This window comes from Barbus barbus (assembly GCF_936440315.1).
Source record: "Barbus barbus genome assembly, chromosome: 30".
Taxonomy (NCBI): Eukaryota; Metazoa; Chordata; class Actinopteri; order Cypriniformes; family Cyprinidae; genus Barbus; species Barbus barbus.
In genome coordinates, this window is record NC_136758.1 from 27,818,305 (window position 1) to 27,832,767 (window position 14,463).

The window sequence follows — 14,463 nt, forward strand, 5'->3', positions numbered from 1 at the left end:
CACAGCTGCCGGTATTTTACCGTAAATTTAACAGATCTTTTCTTACAGTGTGGTTAATTGTCGTAAGGGATGTGCTGCCAAAAAAAAAAAAAAAAAAAAAAAAGTTTTAAAAATAAATTTACCCCTTAAGAGGACACATAGGATAAATGCAAAGATGCAGTTTTGACTGCTTTAGGATTCCTCTGCTTCTAGGACTCTGAGATCAAATATAAAGAAAAAATAGGTTTAGAGTCAGATTTTTGTTTATGTATGTGAAATTTAACTAGCAGGAAACACAAATTAAGTTATGTTTTTCTATTCTCCGAGTCAAACAATCCAAAGAAAACACCTTTAAAACTTTTTACATAATCAAAATTGTGTAATTATCTGATGAATATGCTAACATCAAGCTCTCTTTATGAATTATGAGTAAGTTAGCTATCATAACTTAAAATAATGACTTAAGATGTCATTAACTGAGGTCAAAAGTATATCATAAATATCTTAAATTTTAGGGTATTAAAATATAACAAATAATAATAATTTATTATGTCTATGCATAATAAATAATATAACATTCACACATAGTGCTAAACATAAATTCAGTAAGATTGTTATCACGTCGGCGCTAATAATGTTCAACTTCGCCAGTCGGAGATCACTAAAAATAATGTTAAAGAGGTGTGTGAACTTGCAAGTACGATGTCAGACACTGTAATATGCTCTGGTCCACTCCCTGCTTACCGGGGTGACGAGATTCATAGCAGATAATAAGTTTTATAGACAATTGGACGAGTTTTTGGGGCAGACGTTACCTGTTGAAAAAAGATGCTCTTCATCCCTCCTGGGGTGGTGCCGCTCTTCTCTCTAGAAATATGGCACATAGTCTTAGAGTTTGTACTTGACTAAAGCCGGGCTCACACTGTGCAATTTTTAATAGTCTTTTGCGATTGTTGCTTGTCACACTGTACGAACATGATCCCCATGTCAGACTGTAGGATCTCAGTTGTCTTAATGTCAGACTGTACGACAGTCAAGACTCGACAAAAACGGACGTACTCAAGAAGACTTGTCCGGAGTTTTACGTCATCAATACGTGACCCGCATTCTCTCGCTATAATGGTAGTTAGCAAACAACAGCAACGTGTAGCGTTAGTTTTATTAATTACATGCCTTGATGTTAAAAAAAAAAAAAACGAAAAAGACGACGTGTGTGGAGCAAGTCATGGCTGGGCAAAAGAGGACTTTATGGACTTCCAGTTCTACAGACCGAACTTGAGGTAATTTTGTTATTCGAGTTTAAACATCCTGCCCCTTAATAAATAAACTTTAAGTAAACTTTACTTTGTACATATATTGTTTTTACAAATAAACGAAGTTGAAGTTGTCGCGCTAATTGCGTCATCAAGTTCAGTGCTCCTATTGGTTCTTGGATTGACGGTCGTCGTAGGAGATGTCACACTGCAGGAAAGTGTCTGAAATCTTCTGACACTGCCAGAATTTAATCGGAGGAAAAAATCTAGACAACCGATTTTAGCCTAGGATTATAGAAATCTTTTAGGATTTTCTAAATTTGTCTCAGACGAACAAATCGTGGCCAAAATCGCACAGTGTGAGCCGGGCTTAACTGTGGCCCAGGACAGGAAACAGACAGACTGGCTAAACCGACCGTCTGTGTTACGAGGCATGAGTCATGGGGATCCATTTGCAAGCTTTTATTAACATAGTCAGTTCACAGGCTAGGTCAACAACAGCAGACAGGGTTGGCACAGGTAAGACACAAGGGTATACCTAGGGCAAGCGTGGGTCGACGATCGGCGTACAGTATCCAAAGGGCTAGACAGAGGGGTAATCCAGTAGCGGGAGAAATAATCCAATCAAGGTGCGAACAGAGTCCAAACGGCAAGGGAAAAGGATTAATACAGGAAACGCAGGCAGGAATCAAAACTCAGGTAAACAGGCTAGGCAAGACTAGGATAGGATAGGAACGGCTTGGTAAAGTAGCTATCGACCGGGACTGTGATAAATGCTAAACAATACTCAGCAGTGACAGAGAGGAAGTCCAAGGCTTATAAAGTGTGTGTGAATGGGTAATAGTTCTCAGCTGTGAGTGTGATTAGTGTAATCAGCTGTGTGTGTGTCGTAAGTGCAATGGATGATGGGAAATGGAGTCTGCAATGTGCTGTGTAGTGTGAAAGTCCATGTGGTGAGTGGGTGACCTCTGGTGGTGAACAGATGAAAGTTCATGGCCAGGATTCGTGACAGTCTGCTAGCCGTCTCACGTCACAGAAGTCAGCAAATAGAGACTCCTTCACCTAGATATCACACTATAGACTGTGTAGAGTAAAAATTTAATTGATGTTCAACAAATAAAGATTACTGTTATAAAAATGAACCGCGTCCAAAAGGTAAAGGGGGAGGTGTTGTTACAATTTATAGCAATATTCTCAGTATTTCTCAGAGGGCAGGCTTTAAGTATAACTTTTTTGAAGTAACATTATCTAGACAAACAAGTGTTAATGATAAATCCCATGTGATTCTGAACTCTATTGGGGTTAGATAACATGTCTCAGGACCTACTCATTGTTGAAATCATACTCTATATTTTAATATTGTTACATGGAATTGATGTTAATGGTATTGACATTCTGCAGCAAAGCGATGATATATCAGATCATTATCTAGTCATGTAAACTCCATATAGCTAAAACTGTCAATTCCACTCCTTGTTACAAGTATGGTAGAACCATCACTTCTAAAGACTGCTTTGGAAGTAATCTTCCTGCTTTATCTCAGTTCCTCAGCATATCCAACAGCGCCGAAAAGCTTGATGTAATGGATCACCTGCAGTGAATGGGTGGCACCAGAATGAAAGTCCAAACAGCTGATAAAAACATAATCCACAATTCACATTAGTTGTCTTGTGAAGGGAAAAGCTGTATTTGTAAAGACAAATCCATAATGTTTTTAAACTTTCTTTGGGGGCTTCTGGCGAAAATATCCAGAATCACACGGACTTCTAAACAGTGCTTGATCTGTGCATATTTCTATCCTGATTTAGATTAGATTAGATTAGATTAGATTCAACTTTATTGTCATTTATGCAGAGTACAAGTACAGAGCTAATGAAATGCAGTTAGCATCTAACCAGAAGTGCAAGAATATAGTGTTTTATATACATATAAGTGCAGAGTAAATGAAGATATGATTTACAGAATGTACAGTGGAATTGCTATATACAGTATTGAGCAGAGTATATACAGAATATAAATAGGAATGCAATGTAGGGATTGTATGTACATTATGAACAGCAATGTGGGATTATATATACATATTATGAACAGCAGAGACATGAGAACAGTGGTAATAAATAAATAAATACAGCTGGATGAGTGTGTGCAAGTATTGATAGAACAATGTATTCTATGCAAAATAACAGTAGTGCAATATTATAGAAATAGTTTACTGTGCTTTGTACAGTAACAACTTTAGACAGTTTATATTGTAATGACTTTGACAATGTGCAGTCTGTGCAAAATATGAATAGTGCAAATGCATGTGTGTAAAGTACTGTGACCAGTGCAGTAATAAGCAGGTGCAGGAGTTAGATTAGTGGTGTGGCGTTCAGAAGTGTCACAGCCTCGGGGAAGAAGCTCTTCCTGAGCCTACTAGTGCGAGAGCGTAGGCACCTGTAACGCCTGCCGGATGGAAGACGAGACCACTTTAATGGTTTCTAAGTTAAAAAGCCTTGATTTTTTTTTTTTTATAAACACTCAGCCTTTTGCTTTACAATACATTGATGGACTGGAGTTGTGTGGATTACTTGTGGCTTGTTAAAAATACAGCTCTTCAATTATTGAGCTAGAGTTTTAAATGGAAATCACTTCTTGACCGTCTTGAAACATTAAAATGATGAACAAGGATCAGAGTCAATGGTCCCAAACAAAGTGATATTAGCGAAACTGTGCTAGAAACAAAATGCCTGAGATGTTGCACAAGTGTAAAACCAACAGATTTCAAAAACTCATCCACTGGAATTACACATCTTAATGCCAAACAATATTAAGGTTTAATTTGAATGTAGTCAATGATTTTTTTGGAATTATAACTGATCTGCTATTACACAAACCTTAAATCAGTACAGGTTCTGTTTGGCACACTAAATATTAAGCTGACCTTATAAGATACATGCAATTGTCCTGATTAAAAACACGAGACCTACAAATAACCCATTTGAAGGGGGACAACTCTCAAAAGTAGAAAATGCCAGTATTGACCCATTGAAAACTGAATGTACTTCTCTATTGACTTAAAATAATGATTTTTTTTTTTTTAAAGTACTATCAAATCTATTTGGGGCTGCAAGGACAAATGAAACTACAAGTTACCAACATGGAGCAATAAGTTCACTGCATAAGACGCATGCAAAATATCAGCAGTGCGTCAACGAAGTAGGTGTTCAAGCTAGAGGTCTGCATTCCCGTGGCTCTCAAGACAAACTTCATTTAAAACCCTGCTGCCAATAAATTCAAAAACTGTTGACAAGATGAATAAAACTAATAGAATTTTGTGCAGATTACACTGTTAGAATCTCTTTCGGTAACACTTAAATGTGAGATTCTGGAAACGAAATCTAAATTTAGCAGGAACTGTCAGGAAGAAAGTCATTCCAAGCGGACAGCAGGTGAACAAAGTGAATATATAGCAGGTGGGTGCAGGATACAGTCACAGGAGCAGGATTTAAATAGTCCTGTGCAGACCTCTAGTTCAAGCATAACTCTTGGCACAAACTCCGATTAGTGCAGGGATGACAAAGTCAGTTCCTGGAGGGCCACAGCCCTGCAGAGTTTCAAGGACTTGATTAGCTGGATCAGGTATTTAATTAGGGTCGTCGCTAAACTGAGATTGACAGCCCTGGATTCATGGAATTAGCTTTATGGGCAATGTATTCCACTTAAGCAGGTCAAACAGGTCACAGTTGGTCAGTATTTAAAGGTTATCAGTTTCCCTACCAAGAAAAGGGAACTTTTCCTTCTGGAAAGAGAATCTGTACAGTAGGACTACCCGTTTCCCCACTCAAAAAAAAAAAAAAAAAAACCAAGACATACAATAGGTTTCCACACCATTTATTGAAAACCAGCTAAAGTCTTCGGTTGCTCTTGAACCATTATAGGACTGAGTGTGGCCTTCCCTTCCCACTGAATGCCTAGAGGAAAAACATCATAAAGTACAGCACTTGAAAATGTCAAAAGCAATCTTAAAGCAGCCATTTACCAGAGGGAGAAGCAGCAGTTCCACCATCAGGACCACATGTTGAGTCACAGCAACCACAAACCTGGTGGTTTCCATCAGCAGCGAACCATCTGCAAGGATTTAAAAATAAAAATAAGACACTGCACCTTCGTGTTGATAAGCGGCATTAACATACCCATTGGCAAAGGAACAGGATTTGTGGAGACCGTCACTGGGTGCAGAAGCAAGACTGGCCTTCAGAATACACGTCATGTAGATCTGCAAGAGACACCACGGGTAAGAGATCACAAAACCAGAGCGGATGGGAAGAGAAAGCAAATTCATTCAACACTCATAGTACGTACATAAGGACTGTCTCCCTCCTGGAACATGAAGGCCTCCAGCTGGAATTGGATCTTGTCTTTCTGGGTTTGAGGCATGAAGCGTGAGCTGGAAGCAGTAGCCTTGGCATCCACAAGGCACCTGATAAAAAGTGGTCACAAAACTCAATGTTGACTCTAGCATCAAGTCACGCTTCCTTAACCGGGACAAAAGTTAAGGAGCAGCTCAAGAACTCCAAACCATCAAGTGCCATGACCCAATGATTCTTAGGTGATAGCAAAAAGCACTTAGAATGAGGAACTCAAACCTCGAGTCACTGATTGAAGTTGACTTGCCCTAGTTCTCATTGACAAAGCGGTTACAGGGAGAAAAACAACAAGACTATAGCATCAACCTTACCCATGATTCTCAATGAAGGAATATCTCGGAAGAGCAGTCACATCAGGTACTTGAGTGGCCACACAGTGGTCCACAAACACACGCAGTGGGACATGGTTGTACACCTTCACAGACGCCTCAATATTAATAGTGTCACCCAGGAAATAAGTGTATGAGGGCCTCTCATAGGACCAGTCATCTGCAAGTAGGAAGAACAGTTTAGGCACAGCCTCATTCAGAAGGCAGGTCTAAAGAAACTGCACCAACCCATCATGAGCTTCAGGGAGAACAACAAGACTTCCTCGCCAACCTCCGTTGAAGCATAAGGGACCCAAGTTGGCCTCAAGGCATTACTGCTTGCACTATGAAACCTGCGGTTCAAGGTGGTACCAAATAAGTGGTCTTCCAGTTGAATCACAACAAGAAACTAAGCTGAAAGTCACTTACCTTTGATAGTGGCATTGAGCGCCAACAACTGCACCATCGGCACGAGTTATCGGAGTGCCAGAGAGCGCCTCAGGTGTGTAGGTAAGAGTAAAGGTGTAGACAAGTTCATCCTCTGTCATCTGTAACAGATTTAAGTTGTTAACCAAGAGGTCCTACTTGACAATTAGAACTTCTAAAAGATTTTAACAGCCAGCCAATAGAACCCCTTTCGGTTCAAGGAACCGGTCAGTGATCAATTCTTAAGAACAGTTTTCCACTATGAAGAGCGGAACTGTCAGGTAACCATTGAAACCAATAAATAACCTTTATTTTTAGTAGGGTACAACTAGTCCAGCAATATTTAAGTTCCTACCATCAACACACTGTTACAGTCCTGTAGTTCATTCTCAAAGAACAGCACCCTGGAGCCAGGGACCCAACCAACAACAGGACATCCTCCCAGAGACAGACCAGATGGCTGGATCAGCTGACCATTGCTAAACAAGTCCTGCTGTACCTCAACATGAATCCGGTTCTCACCGCATTGAATAGCTACACTACTGGGAGTCACAGGTTGCCTCAACTGGAAGTCCACCGCCACCTCTCTCTGCACCTCTGGAACAATGGGAAACCTCCAGTCCAGAGGCTTGACTGGACCCTGCAACACCTGCTTCTCCTGAAGACCAAGAGGCTCTTGTGCAAATCCTCTGGAGTCAAGAGCCTGAAACTGAGAAGCCTTTTGCAAAGTACCTGATTGTGGCTTCACGCTTATTGGACTTTGATTGTATCGCAAACTTCCCCCTACATTCTTCAGGTCAAATGCCACAATCACAGCCAACACTAACACACCTTGCAAAAAGCCCATCCTGACAAGTATTGACACAATACCCAACAGTGCTTGTCTTTGCCATTAAGTACAGCTTTGAATTAAGGTGGCTCCTCCCTTTTCATCTTAATTGATTGCCTTTGATTCTCCTCTGGGCCTGTAGAGTTTATGCATTAGCAAATGAGAACGTTCTAAAGAGTCACTAGCCAATAGAAAGCTTGATTTGGTTCTGAGGATTTCATCTCCACTCATTCACAATTTTACAATTCAATTTTGACAGTTTGTTTTTGATAGGCAAAGGCTACGTCCGAAACCGCCTACTTCTCTACTATATGGTAGGGGAAAAGCAGTAGGCGAGTGAATAAGTATGTCCGAAACCTCAGTATTCATAGAAGAGTAATTCCTGGATGTCCTACTGCTTCTGCCCAGATTCTTGAGTGTTCATCCGATGGACACTTTTCAATCCCAGAAGCCCCACGTAAGAGGATACATGTGTTAAAATCACATTTCTTGAGCTCCAGTAAACACACGCATGTCTCCAAAGAGCATTTACATAAACCTTATACATCTTAAAGATTATTAAACGTCTGTTTAATATGAGACAGTAAAGTATTCTAAAAGAATTACAGATGAGCACATCACAACATGACCAGACATCTGAGTGAGTGATGTATGTGTGCTATAGTAGAATTCACTGTTGTCAACATAAACAAATTTACATGGAGTAACTAAACAGAAGTTATCTATTTCATGTGTCCATTAGAATTGTCGATAAATTAAGGAACATTTGTGTTGGATAAAAAGCCAGTGAACACATCAGCAGCTACCCCAAGGTGCAAATGTAGTGTATTGAGTAGATGAATCACAGAGGTGACTGAATCTTGTCTGGATGTTAGGGACAGATGAGACGTGTGTTTATCCAGTGAAGAGTGACTGATGGAGGAATGCTGCCATCAAAGGCTCTCAGTGAGTATATTACTGAAATGAACAAAAATGATTTTAAATCTTAAGTTGTCATTTATTTTAATTATTGTAATTTCAAACGTAGCTGTAACAGTGCTTTTCTGATTCTTGATTTCTGTACATTTTAAGCAGAGTTTTTGTGGTGGAGCAGGTGACCGCGGCATTTGTGGGGAAAAAAAGGAAAGCAAAAATATAAAGTAAGAAATAATTTTGTTATTTCTAATACAGAAATCAAATGACATTGTGCTGTTAAAATGACTGCTTGTGTATTACGTTTGTGCATCTTTGTATGATCTGAAATGTCTGCAGACTGGTGTGTGAGGTGAGGATGGAGAAGTCCACAGCAGCATCCTGGAAATGGTCTAAACGCTCCATCACTCCACCTGACCTTACTGCCTCATCTGGACCGGATGCTGCTGTGGTCTCTTCATCCTCAGTGAATCCAGAGCCAGCGAGAGCATCTAGAGAAAGACCAAAAGAAATTGAGGATGTGATTTTATTCAAGTTTGTCCTGCTGGTTTCTGTTCATGCAACAGTCAGTCAATGGAGCACGAGTTTCATAAGCTTCAAAAGCGTCGTCAAATAATTTCACAAAGAATCTGAAAGTTAGGCTGCATTGACTGATATTGTTTGAACAGAAACCAGCAGGACACACACACACAAGGATTGAACAGTGTGGATGTGGGAAAATAACAACTGCATTTATATGTTTGGGTGAACTAACCCTTTAAATTGTATGAAATATATGTAAGCATTTATATTATAGTAGTACCTTGAAGAAATAAACTTTAAGAAACAAGCAGCTTTATTGAGCGTTTGTGCTCAAGGCACAAAAAAGCATTGACATTTTATTTATTTTTTACATTTAATGTTTTGTAAATTGCTGCAGTACAATTATGCAGCAATTTACAATTATGCAGAGAGATGATAAACACTGGTATCTTTTACTTTTGCAGATTGTTAACATTGTATTTTCGCCAGTCCTAACAGAAGGCATGACCATTTTTTTTTTTTTTTTATTATTTCCCGAAAAAAAATCTGTTGCCAAAGCATCACATAATGATACATTACCCACAGTGTATAAGAAAAATTGGACCAATTCTGCACATGTGGTGTATGCGTTATGAAGCTAAACACAAGTTCTTTAAAACACAATTAAAAAGCTTCAAAAATATCACTAAAACACTAGCCAAAAAGCACCAAAGTTGTGTGGCAATGCACTGGGAGTCTTTTAGCCAGTACAGATTGACTCTTGGGCCAGGGAAGATGATTGAACTCAGTGGACCTAAAGGTGGGATGGACATGGCTTCCAAACTAGGAGTGGAAATATCAGAACTTGTCTATTCTGTAAAATGGATCAAACATCATGGCACAGAGTATCGCCCTGACTTTATTATCTGTACTGAAGTAGCATGTGAGATGCCTGTGTTTTGTAAGATCAAGACTATTGCTGTGAAAGATGAAAATGTACTGTTATGTGGAGCACTGATGGAAACACTCTGCTTTGATGACCATTACCATGCATTTACAGTCAGACTGCATCCAGACCAAGTTTTAAAGGTAGTGAATGTTAACGAGCTGTGTTATTTCAAACCATTTGATCTTCAAATAAAATATGGCACAACAGATTCTGCACTGCATGTAGTGCCCTATTGCCATTTTATGCAGATGTGATGTGTTTAAGCCTGACAGTGTTTTAATAAATGTTTTAAATGGTACGTTGAAGTTGTTTTCTGTTCTATTCCATGTATTCAATGTCCAAAATACAAAAAACTAAAAAAAAACTAAAAGTTGACTGCACTATAGCAGAGAAAAGTTGTTACACCACAGAGTGAAGTATTGACTGTTACTGGAGTTATTTGATCAGTATTTTAACCTATGGCAACACCAAATGGGTTTTAAAATTGTACTCACTGAGTGGGATTTTTTTCACTAATAAAAATGTAAATCTCTACAAGTGAAATATTAACACTAATTGGTATTAATTTTCCCTTAGTGTTAAATTGTAGTAACACTATTCAGTGTTGAGCAGTGTTATTTTTTACTCCAAACAGAGTTAATTTTACTCTAAAAGTTGAACACTATGACGAGAGTCATTTTATCACCAATTCTGAGTGGGACCAAATACACTCGGGCCGAGTGTTAAATTTAACTCTTATAGAGTTCATTTAACACTGCAAAATTTACAGTGTACTCAGTACTCAATACTCATGAGTACTTTTAAATAGGCTACTCTTTTACTCTTACTCAAGTAGTTTTTTGGACAAGTACTTTTACTCTACTCAAACTACATTTTTTGGAAGGTAATGGTACTTTTACTTGAGTATATATTTTCAGCACTCTTTCCACCACTGCACATCACATATTTGATAACAGATTAAACATTGGGTAAGATCAGTGAACTAGACTAGATCATGATGGTTTTGACATCAGTTTCATCTTATCATAGATTATATTGGCCGTTCTTGTTTTAAAAACTGTACTTAATAAACACAGTTAACTAGAACAACCAAATAAAAACTAACTTTAAAAAGTCAAGGTTCAAGAGCCCAAATAAAGCAACCACTGATTGCCAATATGGTGACTTCAAATGAAAGCAACACCTAAAAGAGGTTTTGCACACATATGACAGAAATAAAGTCAAAGTGATTTGTAATAAGAAGCTGGTGATGCTGTTTGTGGAGTTGTTTAATCACTCTCTTCTGAGATCTTGAGAGATTTAATGTGTTTTATTTCAGTTGATTGAATCTTTGGCTGTAAGTTTTGTTTCTCTTTCCTTCGGTGATTCTACTTGTTAACAGCAGGTGTTCATCACTAAAGCTCAATCCTCATTTAATTAATCACTTCATTCTGTCATTAACTTCAGTGTTACTTCAACACTCTGTAGTGTGGACATATAAGTGCTCTTTAAGTGCTGTAGGATTAAAGGGGTTAAATGTGTGAGATGGGAAAAAAAAAATTAACAGAAATACACAGTAAAAAAAAAAAAAAAAAAAACTGGCAAAATACTGTAAAACCTAACAGTCAACTTCCTGTTGTGTTTTGTGGGTCACCATTGTGCTGGAGAGTAGAGTCTGTGTTTAAGTTAAGGACGGACAGAGAAACACTGATGTTATGCTTTATTTAAAGGTAGTAACTGTATAGTTACTGATGCAGTGAGAATCTCTTCATTAATTTTAATCACATGTATGTGGGCTGCTGTTATTTGCAAGAGATTAGTTGAAGTGATGCCTTTAATGCATAAATCAGTAGGTTTTTCTTCATGTACTTAAGCAAAATAGTTCTCAATACTCTTATGCTCATTTTACAAATATTAGTTTATAAACAAATGGCAGTTGGACAATTTAAGTGCAGTCGGTTTTTGCAAATAAAATGAGTTAACTGAAAAGTTTGTATATTAACATTGTATCAGTTAATGAAATACGGTATTTCACTGTAAATTTAAACAGTTCTGTAAATCCTAAAATGTTGCTACCGTATTTTTCATGGTAACATTCTGGCAACCACAGCTGCCGGTATTTTACCGTAAATTTAACAGATCTTTTCTTACAGTGTGGTTAATTGTCGTAAGGGATGTGCTGCCAAAAAAAAAAAAAAAAAAAAAAAAAAAAGTTTTAAAAATAAATGTACCCCTTAAGAGGACACATAGGATAAATGCAAAGATGCAGTTTTGACTGCTTTAGGATTCCTCTGCTTCTAGGACTCTGAGATCAAATATAAAGAAAAAAATAGGTTTAGAGTCAGATTTTTGTTTATGTATGTGAAATGTAACTAGCAGGAAACACAAATTAAGTTATGTTTTTCTATTCTCCGAGTAGTCAAACAATCCAAAGAAAACACCTTTAAAACTTTTTACATAATCAAAATTGTGTAATTATCCGATGAATATGCTAACATCAAGCTCTCTTTATGAATTATGAGTAAGTTAGCTATCATAACTTAAAATAATGACTTAAGACGTCATTAACTGAGGTCAAAAGTCTATCATAAATATCTTAAATTTTAGGGTAGTATAATATAACAAATAATATTAATTTATTATGTCTATGCATAATAAATAATATAACATTCACACATAGTGCTAAACATAAATTCAGTAAGATTGTTATCACGTCGGCGCTAATAATGTTCACCTTCGCCAGTCGGAGATCACTAAAAATAATGTTAAAGAGGTGTGTGAACTTGCAAGTACGATGTCAGACACTGTAATGTGCTCTGGTCCGCTCCCTGCTTACCGGGGTGACGAGATTCATAGCAGATAATAACAAGTTTTATAGACAATTGGACGAGTTTTTGGGGCAGACGTTACCTGTTGAAAAGAGATGCTCTTCATCCCTCCTGGGGTGGTGCCGCTCTTCTCTCTAGAAATATGGCACATAGTCTTAGAGTTTGTACTTGACTAAAGCCGGGCTCACACTGTGCAATTTTTAATAGTCTTTTGCGATTGTTGCTTGTCACACTGTACGAACATGATCCCCATGTCAGACTGTAGGATCTCAGTTGTCTTAATGTCAGACTGTACGACAGTCAAGACTCGACAAAAACGGACGTAATCAAGAAGACTTGTCCGGAGTTTTACGTCATCAATACGTGACCCGCATTCTCTCGCTATAATGGTAGTTAGCAAACAACAGCAACGTGTAGCGTTAGTTTTATTAATTACATGCCTTGATGTTAAAAAAAAAAACTAAAAAGACGACGTGTGTGGAGCAAGTCATGGCTGGGCAAAAGAGGACTTTATGGACTTCCAGTTCTACAGACCGAACTTGAGGTAATTTTGTTATTCGAGTTTAAACATCCTGCCCCTTAATAAATAAACTTTAAGTAAACTTTACTTTGTACATATATTGTTTTTACAAATAAACGAAGTTGAAGTTTGAAGTTGTCGCGCTAATTGCGTCATCAAGTTCAGTGCTCCTATTGGTTCTTGGTTTGACGGTCGTCGTAGGAGATGTCACACTGCAGGAAAGTGTCTGAAATCTTCTGACACTGCCAGAATTTAATCGGAGGAAAAAATCTAGACAACCGATTTTAGCCTAGGATTATAGAAATCTTTTAGGATTTTAGGATTTTCTAAATTTGTCTCAGACGAACAAATCGTGGCCAAAATCGCACAGTGTGAGCCGGGCTTAACTGTGGCCCAGGACAGGAAACAGACAGACTGGCTAAACCGACCGTCTGTGTTACGAGGCATGAGTCATGGGGATCCATTTGCAAGCTTTTATTGACAAACATAGTCAGTTCACAGGCTAGGGGCCTGTACCATGAAGCCGGTTTAGCTGGCTAGCGAGGTAAGTTTCAGTTTAGTTTGTGCCAACTCTGGGTTTTAGGTACCATGAAAGTGGTTTGGCTTTTAGCAGTGTTCATTGCCATGGTAACTTATGCTCCACAGCTAACCTGCTCCAGGGCAGGTTATGTTCTGGTTTAGAGATCTCAAACCGAAATTTGACCAATCAGCTTCAAGCAACGTCACATCTCTGACGCAATAAAGCCACTCCTCCAATTTCTCTAACTCCAAATTAGAGGACGCTACAGTAAAACATGTTTAAAGATAAAATCATCTGATTTTTAGAGATGATTATTTTTATAATTATTTTATGCATTACTATACCCTTAATCCATTACACAAACCAGTTTAGATTAATTCTAATTATTAAGCTTTTATTTTAAATTAATATAAACATATAGCTAATAAGTTTTAGAATCAGTAGCTTTAAACATGACTACATATAAGCTTGGATTTTTAAGTGTTTTTATAACTGTACATATTATCAACTCTATAAACTAACTTTACAACTTTTACTTGCACCTACATAGTAAAATGTTTGCTTTAAGTATTCCTCTTTCATGGATCCATCATTTCATCTTGCTGGGTAAATGTGTTTAAATTCTTCATATTGTTCAATCTTTTAAATTGCACTGATTCTCTCACGAGAAGTGAATCACAGTTTAAAGGCATGTGATTGGCTACACATTAATGATGTCACACTTTCACGTGCACGCGCTCCATTAACTCATGATCAAGCCTTAGTTGACAGAGAAAGTTGATGATTAGCTTCATGGTACCAACAAAGCCGGATTGGACTGGTTTGGTTTAGTCAACTCAAAACTAATCCTGTAACCCTGAGTTTGTTCAGCCACCATCATGGTACAGGCCCTAGGTCAACAACAGCAGACAGGGTTGGCACAGGTAAGACACAAGGGTATACCTAGGGCAAGCGTGGGTCGACGATCGGCGTACAGTATCCAAAGGGCTAGACAGAGGGGTAATCCAGTAGCGGGAGAAATAATCCAATCAAGGTGCGAACAGAGTCCAA